The sequence below is a fragment of the Crinia signifera genome, chromosome 1, assembly GCF_055691185.1.
Source record: "Crinia signifera chromosome 1, ASM5569118v1, whole genome shotgun sequence".
NCBI lineage: Eukaryota > Metazoa > Chordata > Amphibia > Anura > Myobatrachidae > Crinia > Crinia signifera.
In genome coordinates, this window is record NC_139217.1 from 310,533,036 (window position 1) to 310,547,794 (window position 14,759).

Below are 14,759 nucleotides of genomic sequence, written 5' to 3' on the forward strand. Positions count from 1 at the left end.
AAAAACATTGCAATAGTTGCATAAATCACAGAGAGCTTAGATGAATGTGTGACAGCTATTTAAAAACATAATGCTTAGTGGTTTTATACCCATTGTAGTTAGTGACCTTGTAGTGTGACAAGCACTATGGTCATTTTGGGGATTATGATTACACTGTTGATATGAATCATTATATACTATATATCATCACAGAAAAAAGATTCTGGATTCCTTTTGTAAACCCACATTACTCACAATTAGTGTAGATATAGATACTCCTATAAATACAGCCTTGTGATCAGATAGCCGCTGCCCCACAAGCGTGAAATACAGCTATGTCCAATGCGGCAAATGGCTTGTGAAAATATTGTACTACACAATACACATTCTATCCTATCCAGATCATTATAATATGCAAATGTTTGTGTAGTGGCAGCACCCCCTAGCAATATGTATGAATATTAGTAAATGCTGCAATAGGGAATAATTATCTAATTATCTAATTTGATACTCAAAAATGTCGTGTCCAATTGGTTCCATTTGTATCACAGAGATGATATCACAGGTAGAAAAAGCTGAAGATAATGAAGTTAATGGGAAGAAAGAAAAGCAGTAAAGCAGATGTAGACTTTATGCTCAAGCAGGGGCAAAAAGGAGGAGAGACATGGGTCAGTAGCTGGATAGAGTGTGTTTTAAGAATATGGGAGATGAAAGCATGCTTGAATACAGAGAGGATAGAGCCTGATATCATAATAATAATAATAATAATAATAATAATAATAATAATAATAATAATAATAATCACTGCCGACTGCTACTTACATTTGGCAGGGGGGCTGCCGCTACCAAGTTAACTGAAGAAGAAACAGTTATCAGCCCCAGGTTCTGTCAACAGTGCAATGGATCATCAGCAGCCAGGAACAGAGCAGCTCCTGCTTTATGACTGCACATGTGCAAACCCCAGGTTTCTATGGACTGAACTGACTACAGTCCATAAAAGCCATATTGGGCTGCCTGATAAGGCAGGAAACTCTGTGCTTATCGCAGCCTAGACTGGCAATCCCAGAGGGAGGGAACTCCTCCCAATGGGACTGTCTTTTGTGTGTCTGTGACTGGCAGGTAGGAAGCCATGGCCAGCGACATTGATACCAGTGCGGTCTCACAGACTGCATCCGGCTTACTGACACTGAGTGGGTGGGTGAGATTACCTGGAGGGGCACTGATAATATTAAATACTTGTAATTATGTACGAATGTCATCTGTGATACTCTGTTTTGACATATTTTCCTGACTATTATCAATGATAATCAAAATATAAAATATCTTAAATTACATTTTATTTGCATACAATCTACATTATAAGATAATTATAAGAATATCATGGTTCTTGTGGATATAAAGAGGAAATCAGCTATATTTCTTGTTTTTATTTTGTGAACAATTTAACTATCTCTAACTATCGTCCTATCTCTCAGCCCCCATGCCTCTCCAAGCTACTGGAGAGACTTGTCTACTCTCGCCTCACAAACTTTCTTAACTCTCACACCCTATTAGACCCGCTTAGTCATGCTTTCGCTCTCAACACTACACTGAGACAGCACTGACTAAAGTGGTGAATGATTTGGTAACTGCTAAGTCTAAAGGCCATTACTCACTACTTATTCTTCTAGATCTTTCTGCTGCATTTGACACTGTGGATACACTTTTCTATTACAAACACTACACTCCCTAGGTCTTAATGATACAGCCCTTTCCTTGTTCACATCTTACCTATCTGATCGCTCTTTCAGTGTTCGCTTCTCTGACTGTACTTCCTCTTCACTACCTCTGTCAGTAGGAGTTCCGCAAGGCCCAGTCTTAGGTCCTCTGTTTTTCTCAATCTATACTTCCTCTCTTGGCAAACTAATCAGCTCTTTTGAATGTCAGTATCACTTATATGCGGATGATACTGAAATCTATTGATCAACCCCAGAGGTTTTGAGCCGAGTCTCTGAATGTCTCTCTGCCATCTCATCTTGGATGTCTTCTCGCCAACTCAAACTCAATATTTCCAAAACAGAATTACTTATATTCCCGCCAACTAAGAATAGTTACCATCCTGACATCTCCATCGCTGTTGACAACTCAACAATCTACCCTACCCCACAAGCTCGTTGCTTAGGGGTCATCCTCCACTCTGAACTGTCCTTTCTTCCCCACATTCAATCTGTCTCTAAATCGTGTTACATTCATCTAAAAAACATATCCAAAATACGACCCTATCTCACACAAGACACTACCAAATCTCTAATCCATACACTCATTATATCCCGCATTGATTATTGCAATAGTCTTCCCAAGAACAGACTCTCGCCACTGCAATCCATTTTAAATGCTGCTGCTAGGCTGATCTTCCTAGCAAGATGCTCATGGTCTGCTGATCCACTCTGCCAGTCCCTCCATTGGTTGCCTGTATCTTACCGTATTCAATATAAAACACTTCTACTCGCATATAAAGCTATTAACCATACTGCATCAGCATATATCTCTTCACGTATCAAAAAATATCTCCCATCTCGACCACTCCACTCTGCACAAGATCTGCGTCTCTCTTCTGCATGGATCACTAGTTCCCATTCACTGTTACAGGGCTTTCATCAGGCTGCTCCCATCATATGGAATGCCCTTCCATGCACAATAAGACTCTCCACTAGCCTCCAAACTTTCAAGCATTCCCTGAAAACTCACCTCTTCAGGCAAGCCTATCATATTTAAGTTCTACACGCATTACTCTCTGAGGCACTTATGTATTACATAGCTTCCCTTCTGGACTTGTGCTGCTATGCTATTACTGGTGCCTGTCCTTGTGTTTCCCTCCTATATCCCTATAGATTGTAAGCTTGCAGCAGGGCCCTCTAACCTCCAAGTCTGCTGTTGTTACCTAGTTTGTTTTATCACGTCTGCTATTGTAAAGCGCAATTAAATCTGCTGCGCTATATAAGAAACTGTAAATAAATAAATAAATAAATAAATAATGATATAACAGTAATTATAAAAAGTAATAAAAGAGTTTTTTGTCTATTTATCTAACTATTAATACAACCCCTACTCTTAAAATGGGTTATATTTTATATTGTATTGAAAAAGATGTGCAAATATGTATTAAAAAAAATGAGCCATAGAAATAATTTATAATTTCAAAGGTTGTGTATATTTAAGTCTTATTGGAAAATGAAACAGATCTGAATTTGACAGAGAGCCTAGACATAAATTATTATTTGAAAAGGGAACAGATATATGTTTTTATTTGGTAGGGCATACATCATACATTGTTAATTATTAAAAAGTGTTCACTTATATCAATTATTTTTGAAACGAAACAAAACAGTATATATGGGGCGGTGGAGCGCTCTAATAGAAAAATATGACCATTTGGGTATTACAAATTAATTAATTACTGATAAAAAGATTATTGTGATGTTTCACGTAAAAAAGCAATTGCATATAATTGATAACATTAATAATAGGGCTGAAATACAGCCTAATACAATAAACACTGATATTCAATATATGGTGTACAGCCTGATAAATTGCATGAAATTGGGGTATCAATAAAACATTTAGACAGTTTTTCTCACTTGTTCCAGAGGTTAACTCCCAGATGGAAATAGGAATATGCTCCCAGTTGGTTGTGGGGAGGACTGGATTAGCGGGTGTCCATAAACCTGACCGGAGAGAGTAGAGCCTGATCCTGATTTTTGTAGGGATACTGGTCTCAGTCCTTGGTTAGAAGGCTCCGGTGATTCTCAGGTGGTGGTGTCCCTTTGCAATGTCCAGTTTTGAATATCCCAGGTGGGAAAGCTTGGGGAGGGGGAAAATGGAGGAGAGTTGGTCCAAGTGAGGTAGTCTCTGTCTGGAGTCCCAAAAAGGTCAGAGCTGTAACACCTTGGCTGACGAGTTTCGTTGCCCACAGGCAACTTTATCAAAGGTATACCTTTGATACTCCAGACAGAGACTACCTCACTTGGACCAACTCTCCTCCATTTTCCCCCTCCCCAAGCTTTCCCACCTGGGATGTGTAAGATGTGTAATTCCCTTTATATACATGTATACCATACAAGAAATCCAAGGGGGTGTGACCATCAACTCCAATAATTCACTGATAAAAAATAGTATAGCCACTGCATAGGATGCAAACAGTTTCCATGTTCATTAAATATCATATATACTGTGTGTGTATGTATATATATGGTTTGTGAACCGGCACTTCCCTTTATATACTCAGCCCAGTGCTTGCAAAAGGCCCTCATTCAGATATCCTCCCTCCCCTGTGCATTCGTAAAGGGAAGCGATGTTTTGCGACTGCGCATGTACATAAACATTTATGCATATGTACAGCTGCATTGTGCAAGTGGCCACAGGCTGCTCGCATGCAGCAGTGCAGGTGGCTGGAATGGGGCGGCGGACCGTGGTCACACCCATGGGGGGGGGGTTAGGCAGCCGATATTACCGGATGTCAACTGCCCGTCCCCTTCCCGTACAAGGTAGCCGCAAATACAGTATTAGACACAAGAGAGTGTCTTAGGTTTGCGAGCACCTAAGAAATCATTTGTTGGTCAGCGACCATCAAATGATTTCCTCTCTGCACGCAAGCTGTGAATCATGTTTATGCAAAACATCCATTAACATGTGCGAGGGTGCGCCAAAGTCTGTAACTCATAGTGGCCCTTATTCTGATCGGTGCGGATATTCCCGCATTCTTACGGAGCGGTCCGCACGCCACGGTGTTTTGCCGCATGCGGCCATCGTCCGTAGAAACGCCCACGTGTCCTCCGCATTCGGACGGACTCACTCTTTAAGAACAGGGCGTGTTTACGGACGACATACAAACCATGCGTGTGCGGGAGAAACACTCAGATTCTGCACGGTATTACAGAGTATTACAGAGTATGCTCGGAAATACCGCATCCGACCGGGAGCCAAGCGGTGCTACCGCCCGTAAGCGGAGTATTTACGCCAAACAACCCACTATTAAGTATCTTCTGCAATACATCACATGACCCACTTATTCAATTACCTATCCTCATAAAAAACTGCTTATTTGGAATTGGAATCAATTAGATGCCAATATATCCTTACAAGCATGCCTAACACATGCATTGCACACATTAACCCTTACAGCAATTTAAGTGCAATGGTTTGTATTAGACCCTGTGTAAAAGATTATAAACAATCTACACATATACTGTTTAATGTGCAAAGAAAACCAACAACTGTGAACTTGCATAAACAATTTATTTGAAAACACAATTAACATATAAATAAAAAAATATCAAATAATAAATTAAATCAGGAGATCTCTGAGGTCCTGCAGGTCGGCTAGCAGTAGCCTCAAATGGTGCTCCGCCCGCAGGAGGGCCCCACGCACCCCCTCATCTGCCGGTGTGGTGTCATCTGTGGGCATGTCAAAGGGGCAAAAATTAGTCATGTTATTCATGCATACATTTCACATACTGCGACATAAATTGCACAAATGCTAGGTGACATGTGTGTGTATATATATATATATATATATATATATATATATATATATATCTATGTAGAGAGATAGAGACACACATAGATAAATAGATATGACACATACATATATACATACATGCAAACTTATTTACTACATACTGTCTTTTTTTGCCTCTACCCTTTACTCTGCAGAAGACATAACAGTCATAGTGTTTCTTCTCAGTCACAACCCACCCATGACTAACCAATGACAAGCATGTCATGGCCTCCGTCAATAAGAACTTGTCACAATCTGCTCTGTCTAAGTTCAGTGATGGTTCGTGGCATGGGAGTTATGCAAATGTCAGGAATGCACAGTACACATCCTCAAAATCATAATTCTGTCTAAACCAACCTACAATTCTGTGAGGGCAAAAAAACAATCTGAACTACAGGGGGTGTTTAGGTAGAGGAGGCTCCTGGGACACTGGCAACTTCTGACTCCATTCCAAGGTAGGCCGGGCCATACTCCATTTATAGCATACATCCTAGAGTTTATAAATAACATTCACCAACAATATAGATTCCACTATTTGATGGGTCATAATCTACGATTGCAGCAGGTGAATTTAATCCACAAATGATCCACTCATCCCTTTACTCCAGGATCCTGTTTAACTACAACGGTTATGTGGCAGTCAAAATGGAGCTCCAACCCATCCCACAAACCTGTGTAATTGAGAGGTGTCCTGGATGAAAGGGATGCCTTGGACACCCCATCTAACCCGTACCTGTATCTGTAGCTACCCACTTTGGGGTCTATATGAATAGTATTGGAACAAAATTTGTAATCACCAGTGCTACATAACAAATACCAGTACAACTACTTCATGAATGATGCATTATGTAAACATACCGATCTGCTGGGACTCCGGGGCTTGGCACGCCTCCTCCCCCTCGGAATCGGAATCCTCTGGGGCAACCGTGGCCTCCTCAGCCCCCTCCTCCGCCAGCTCCTCTGCCACCATGACCACGTCCACCTCCTCCGCCACAAGCACCTCCTCCTCCACCTCCTCCTCCTCCTCCACCTCCTCCTCCTCCACCTCCACCACCACCACCTCCTCCTCCACCTCCACCACCACCACCTCCTCCTCCACCTCCTCCTCCGCCACCAACACCTCCTCCTCTGCCACCAACTCCTCTTCCACCTCCTCCACCACCACCTCCTCAGGCACCTCCTCCTCCTCCACCACCTCCTCCACCATCTCCTCCACCATCTCCTCCAATATTTCCTCCTCCTCCACTTCCTCCTCCTCCACCCTTGCCGCCACCTCCTCCTCAGGGTCTTGGGCCTCCTCCTGGGCCAGGGCTGCCTCGGCCTCTTCACGGGCCTGTCGGGCTCGGGCTCGTGCTGTGTGGTAGAAAAAAAAATCATGGTCAATGTCGGGTCATTGGGGCACATGTATTAATCCATAACAAGACATACATGGAAGGGTGATAATGATGGCAAACGATGCAGGCAAGTAGCTCCTTACTGTTAATGGACTCAAAAATGTGACATTTAAATTATTATGTGATTGTTAGTAATTTGTTCAAACATTACAACCCTGGCATTTATCAATGTGTAACACATATTAGATCTGGCACATTGTATGCATCAGAATCCTCAATGCTATGTCATTACATATAAAAGCCACATGACTGCATGTTAACCAGGAAGAAGCACACATAACAGTCTATGGACTTTTAAACCCATGGACACCCACTTATCATGAGACACCTGTTATTGTTTATATATGCTATGTTGTAAGTGCGAAATTTCATAGCTAAAATACTCACAATCAGCAATTTCGCCCCTGATTTGCTGCAACAGCTGGGGCTGGCGCCTGCGGAGGTCCGACCACCGCCTCTCGAGCTGCCCGAGGGACCTCCGCACCCGAGTGCGGGCGTAAATACGGCGCCCTGCCGCAGCATAGGCCCTACGCTTATGGCGGTTAGTGATAAAGGGCCCCGCACGGCCCAGCCTTGTCTCCATGACGGAGACCAGAACCCTCAGCTCCGCATGTGTAAAGGGGTCTGCCCTTCGTGTCTCCGCCATGTTAACAATGGCATCTATCAACCAATCAGGTGGTGGCATTGGTTGATCACAGTTATTTGTGTTAATAACTTTATTGTTCATCTTTACATGAACAGCGTCTCTGCGCCAACACAAATGGTGACAAATTCGCATGCCTTCAAAACAGTAGTGCTGATGTATGGCAATGAACAAATCTGATATATATAAAACACAGTGTGTATGCACTTAGCAAATCCAATGACGCCTCGCTCCGCCAAGCAACGCGTGCTATAGCTTAGCAACGCATAGCTGTAGTTAGCATTACTTACTCTATGCATCTATGTGTATGCGTACATTTATGTGTAAAAGACACATACACATACTTGCAGGTATCCTGAGACCAGCATTATACACCAGCCCTGCCTGCCTGCCTGCCTGCCTGCCTGGGTGCCTGCCTGCCTGCCTGGCTGCCTGCTCCTTGAAATGTTGAAACATGTGAATAAATTCAAATATCATATATATAGATATATATATATATATATATCTGCAAACAAATCATACATCAACACAGGAAAAAATCCCCAACACATTAGAGAATAAATCAATGTACTCACCAGTCATCAGGGATAGTATCAACTACAATAATGAAGATATAACAAACACATAAGATCCCTTGTACAAGGTATAATAATTAGCACCTATATTGAACTTCCCCCAAAACTAAGCACATATGATAAATATCTCCTATTTCTTTGCCATTAGGAGGGCAGGCTGGCTAATTTTAGTTTTGTAACACTGACAACTAACACACTGTACTTATTTGAAGGGCTGATTTTGACTAAAATTGGTGTGTTCTGTCAACTCGATAACATGTACCTGAAGTATCTTTGAGCCACAGAGTCCCGCAGCTGGTATCCCCTCCGGCATTCAGGGGCGCGGGATGGGCGCATGGGCGGATCTTGCGGCTCAGATGGTACCTCCCACTCATCAAAGGGTATCTCACGCCGCACAGCAATGTTGTGGAAAAATATACACAGGCCCACGATCCTCGACACCATTTGAGGCGCATATTGTAAGTCACCACCAGTGCGGTGGAGCACTCTAAATCGACCTTTTAAAAGGCCAATTGAGCGCTCCACCACTTGCCTGGTGGCAACATGCGCCCGATTGAATGCCTCCTGTGGGCCCGGTGCTGGGGAGCTGTACGGCGTAAGTAGCCAGGGCGTACATGGGTAACCGGAGTCACCCAGAACCCACGCATCACGGCCTTCCAGCTCTTGGAGTCTTTGCCATATCCCGGTTTGTCGGATGACATGAGAGTCATGGCCACTTCCGGGAAACTTCGAGTTGAAGGCGAGAATTTCCATGGATGGGCCACATACCACCATCACGTTCAGTGAGTGGAACAATTTGCGGTTCCTATATATCTTCTCACTTCGAGATGGAGGCACAAATGGTACATGGGTGCCATCCACAGCCCCTATCACATTAGGGAAGCCAGCAATTTGATGGAAGGCCTGCTGGCTTCTGCGCAGGGTCTCGGTGGCAAATGTCATGGCCATGAAGTGCCCCTTGCGCCTGAACATGGCCGACGTCACACGCCTCAGGATTCGGCAGAAGGCCGGCTGAGATATTCCAGCAAGTACTGCCACTACTTGTTGGAATGATCCTGAGGCGCAGAAATGCAACACCGCCAGCAGCTGTGTGTGAGGCGGAATTGCTGTCGTGATCCGTGTAGAGGTTCCAGATCGCTCTGAATTAAGGTGAGCAGATCCAGAATTACATGTGGCGGTAACCGGTACCTAGTAAGTACCTCATCATCGGGCATAGCAAACAGAGTCACCCGTGTGCGATAGATTCTAGCACGTCCTGGCCTCCTTGGCCGACGAGTGGGGAGAGCCGCAAGTGCCCTTAGCCTCCTCTCCATGTAGCGCATCATTGCTTCAGCAACCTATAAAGAAATGAACATAAATACTGATGCACCTATGCACATAATGGCCATATCCCACTACAAATAGATTTGTAGCCTTCAATACGTACAATAGATGGCCGCCCCGTGAAATCCCTCAGATCCATTTGACTCTATAATGATGACACAATAATATGAACTCAATACACACCGTCCAAAACACACAGATAAAGGTGTCAGCATTTTTTGCCGACATCATGTACTATGAGACATTTCATCTATTGCTGGGACATGTTGTCCTGCAATAGATGAACCCACACAGGTTTAAGACCTGTGAGTGAAATAGTGAACATGTGACATGTTGCAATAATGCTACACGCACTTTGCTGGCCCAACAATCTGTAGTCAGTGAGGCAATGGTGCATACATTCATACACTTACATTGTTAATGGATATCATATCTACAAGGAGCATGGAAGAGCTTACCTTAGACCCTGACAAGTCCAGATCTGGAGACAAATGATTCTAGCAGCAAGTCACTATTTATAGGCCTCTCACATGTGTGGTCTATAACAGTAGAGATGAGTATTGCATGACTTGTGGCCTGGATTATCTAAGGGATTGGGCTACTTTTAGCTTGCAATCAAACGCCACAATACCACAGTAGTCATGAATCAAATGTCATGTCATGCTAGCAAATAGCATGTGTATTGTGCAATAGTCACAGGTGTATCAGAAGATTCTATGCAATGTTAGCATTGGTGACCAGTATTTCATGTAGAACTTTCGCCAGGTTTTACACAATGGAATTTCCGCCACCGTATGCGGCGCGAAAAAACAGCGACGTACGCTCACGCACGGAACGCAGCTGCCGCTGATGTCCGCCAAACAGGATACACAAACAGTATATAAAGGTGTATTAGAAGGTGACAATGTTGTTGCTAACATGTCTGGATCACAACCAGAGGTGGACCCAGAGCTGCAGCAACTTTTTGAGCATCTAGACTCCAGCACCACCTATGTGCCACTGCACATGCAGGCAGTGGGTAATGAGGAGGCTGCTGGCCCTTCTACAGCAGGGCAACCTGCACCTGACCATTCTACAGCAGGGCAACCTACACCTGGCCCTTCTGCAGCAGGCCAACCTGCAGCTGGCTCATATGCACCATCAGCAGAATTGTTTGGAACACAACCGGGGACTTCACAAGGTAGTACCATGGCCAGCACTTCAAGTGCAGCGACACGTGACAGGGGGCGTGGCCAAGGACGTGGCAAGGGGAGAGCCAGGGCAACAGAGGAACCAACTACAAGAAATAAGGCATATGAAGCACAGGAGCTTGCCATCCTGGTTCCCCGAGCACGTGATTGGATTGAGTGTCCATCGGAGAAGCTGACACACACACGCAGATGGAAGATTTGGGAACAGATAACGGCAGAGATTAATGAAGTAGCGCCACAAGTTCGTGAGACGGACCATGTGAAGAAGAGGCAAGTTGTTTTGTGATACATGTGCCCAGTAATAGCCAAGTAATGATTGAATTCATGCTTAGATGGATTTTGCAAATGGCCCGTGAGGTTGTTACGATACACATACATTATTGCCATGTTATTTCGGTGAGAGTTAGAGTAGGGTGATTGTGAATGTGTATTGTAACGGTGGATATCATAGTTGCATGTAATATTATCTTTTGGACATTAATCACATGTCGTAATATGTAGCACAGAGCAATGGCTGCAACAGCTAACATCTGGAGTGACATGTATTAATATGTCAACTTACATTGCAGGTGGCAGGACTTCAAAACCAACCTGAAGAGGAAGATGACCAAGCGGTGGGAACACAGCCAGACATCTGGGGCCGGGCCCATGCCATCAGGGCTAGAGCTCACCCCCCTGGAGTTGATGGCCGAGAGCTGTATATCAGTTGAGGAGATCAGGGGGGTGAGCACGATGGATAGCGAGGCCCCAGCTGAAGTGTTTGCGTCTTTTCTGGAAGGTAAATATTGGTCATGCCATAAACTTGTGCAAGTAATTATCTTAGAATGTCTCCTAATTGTGTTTATCTTTTTCCACAGACACCCCACCGCTTGGTGACGACTCTGCTCAGGAGGTGGAGGAGTCCGTGCCACCTGGCCCCAGTGGTAGGCCTGTGCAGCAGCAGCCATCGGCCCAAGCCGATTTGGCCGCCTTGGCCCAGATGCTTGGGGACATCAACCAGCAGGGAGACTTGGCATCAGAACGGATGCATAGGACCGAGGAGATCCTGGCGAGCTTGGTCAGCACCCAGCAGGCCATCGCTGCGAGCATGCAGGCGTTGGCTGAGTCACATCAGGCCATGGCTGCAAGTGCTCAGGTGCTGGCCGAGCAAGCCACCCGCCAAAATGATCTCCTCCTCCACCATAATGAGCTTATGGTGGAGCTGGTTACCAGCAACAGGGTCCTAATGTCATCCGTTTCTGGTGCATTACCACCGGCAACACTCCCTGCTGGCAGGAGGGGTAGACCAGCCAACCCCTCAACATCATCTGCTCCACCTGCCCCAGCATCTGGCCGTCCCTGAAGAGCTGCTGCACAGGCCAAGGAGCCTACCAAGGCCAAACGTGGTCGCAAATGAACTTGTGGCTGCATTAATCTCCACCGTTATGTGGTCCCAAATCTTCCATTGTGCTGTGTGTGTCAGCTTCTTGTGTCCAATCACGTGCTGAGGGTAACCAGATGAGCCCTTGCTTCATATGTCCTTTTTGGTTCCCCTGTTGCCCTCTTTTGCCTGCCATTACTGTCAGCTGTACTTGAAGTGATGGCCATGGTACTATCTTGTGAAGTCCCCGGTTGTGTTCAAAATGATTCTGCTGATGGTGCATATGAGCCAGCTGCAGGTTGGCCTGCTGCAGAAGGGCCAGGTGTAGGTTGCCCTGCTGTAGAATGGTCAGGTGCAGGTTGCCCTGCTGTAGAAGGGCCAGCAGCATCCTCATTTCCCACTGGCTGCATGTGCAGTGGCACATAGGAGGTGCTGGAGTCCATCTGTGTGCAATTATATTTGTTTTGTATTATTATTTATTTTGCTACATTCCTGCCATGTTGTTTCTTTTTTGGATTTTGTATTTTTTGGTCATTGCATCACAGTGGCATTGACTGTGACATGTATAGAAATAAATTTGTTTACTTTACCCAAAAATGTGTGGTTTCATGAGTACATGTCGAATACACATGTGTATTGCTAGTATTAATATTCAGTCATGTCCATTGTTAGCAGTTTTAAAGTGTGTGACAAGTACAGCATATGTGGGGGATTAGTACGGTTTCCTTGAAGCAGCAATGGTTTCAATTAAAGCACTGACAAGCGTCCTATTAGTGAGTAATGAGTAAAGGAGTCGATTCTATTGGGTTCAGGTGTTAATGCTTGTAGTCATTAAGCGTACGTTCGCCTACCGCATGAACGAGTGGTGTCCGCAAAGCAATAGTACACTTGTGGACACCGCACATTTCTTCCCTTTTTGATCGCGTGCATTCGGAGTGCTATCCGAATGTACGCCCCCCAACATAAGTGTCCTCCCCCGTGTCCGCCCATGTTTCCGCCCCGTTTTGCCCACTTTGAAACTACGCCCATGTGACATTCCGCATGACGCCCATAATACGCCCATATTTCCCGACTGATTGCGGGGAACAGTTTTGTACGGGATTTGGCCGAACTGGTACGGAGTCAAGGCGTGGCACATGCGCGTTGCGTTCTCCACGCATGCGCAGACGCCGAAAAGACGCGATCCGAAAGTATGCGGTAAAGTCCGCGTCAATCAGAATAAGGGCCAGTATAACACAACCGATGTTGCTGTTATATTCGGACATGGTCTGTCTACATTTATTAAAGGTGGCCATACATCAGAAAGATATTGTACCCAATCATACAATCTCAATTGATTGTAAGATGGATTGTATGCAGATTGTGTGCACATCTTATGTACACAATCATACAATCCATCAGCAGATGGATTGTATGACTGATTGTATGATGGATTGTATGCAGATTGTGTGCACATCTTGTATACACAATCATGCTGCAGATGGATTGTATGACTGATTGTATGATGGATTGTATGCAGATTGTGTGTCCAAAAACCACCAAGGACTTCTGGGATTTCAAGGGAAATTGTACACAATCATGAGCGCAATCGATCTTAAGATCGATCTTTCTGATGTATGGCCAGCTTTAGCCTGCTGTTCGGCATCAACATCGGATATATATATATATATATATATATATATATATCATAATCATTTGTACTGTTGAACAGAGGATTGTAATACAATATGGCCTCTTGTAGGGGTTCAAACAATTCTAAAATACATTTCAAAAAGGTTTGGATAGATAGAGTTACCAGGATTCGTGCTTTAAGTCAGTCCATGAACTTATCAGACAATAACTGTAAGTGTATTTGTGTATTTTGCTCCCCCTATTATCTTATATAACCAGCAAATAAATAACCTGGTATACAGTATTTTCCATTAATGCTTAAAAATGCAAAAATTGAAAGCTATAATTTAGCATTATTTATTATAGAATAATATAGGGAAAATAAATCATGTTTATATATTTTATTTTGAGTTCATGTCTCAGCAGTGAGTGAATGGTTTTTAAGCACTTTTTGTAGACTTCATGCAAAACATATTTTCCTTTAGTGCTCTAAAAGGTTATGTTAATATGATTAACAATATTTGATCCTTTCTCTGCCACATGCATATTTGCTTTTATATCTATTAACAAAAAATAAGAATTACTAGTTGATGTCAAGTGTTATTATGTGGAGAGTGGATCATTTTAAATTGAAGTATTTATTCAAGAAGATGAGAAGTGGTTTTTAAAAGGAACATTGTGAGTATTGCTATAACAGTAATAACATAAAAAACCTATAACCTCACATGTAGGCTGCTGATATTTTAAAGGATTTGAATAATGTAAGGGGAACAGTAAAAATAAAATAAAACATGCATCTATTTGGTAATAGGCAGGAAACAATAATAAGTATAAAGGAACAATAAGTACAAATAGAGGTCATCTGGAAAAGTCCATGTTTTCTGTCCAATCAATGATGAAAATAAATCATTATCAACAAACCATTTTGTACGGTTACCAAATCGGAGATATGATGCTCTCATCAAATTACTAAGTTGGGAGTTCTTTTGAATATGGAATGATGCCCTTAGCAATCAATCAGATTACATCTATTATCTTCTAGAAGGTGATAGATAAATAAATAAGAATTAGAATCTGGTTGCTATATGCAATATCCGATCAACAGAACTCCTATCTTAGCAAATTTACCCCATTATTTCTAGACTCAC

The 14,759-nt window shown here is 43.5% G+C and overlaps 1 long non-coding RNA gene across 1 annotated transcript; it reads right to left on the reverse strand.

Moving 5' to 3' along the window:
* Positions 1-5,234: 5,234 nt before the first annotated feature.
* On the reverse strand, positions 5,235-6,465 carry LOC146029099 (uncharacterized). The gene is made up of 2 exons (XR_014455310.1): positions 6,374-6,465; positions 5,235-5,412 (listed from the first exon to the last, which is right to left on the reverse strand). It is a non-coding gene; the product is annotated as an uncharacterized LOC146029099 (long non-coding RNA).
* Between the last annotated feature and the right edge of the window lie 8,294 nt (positions 6,466-14,759).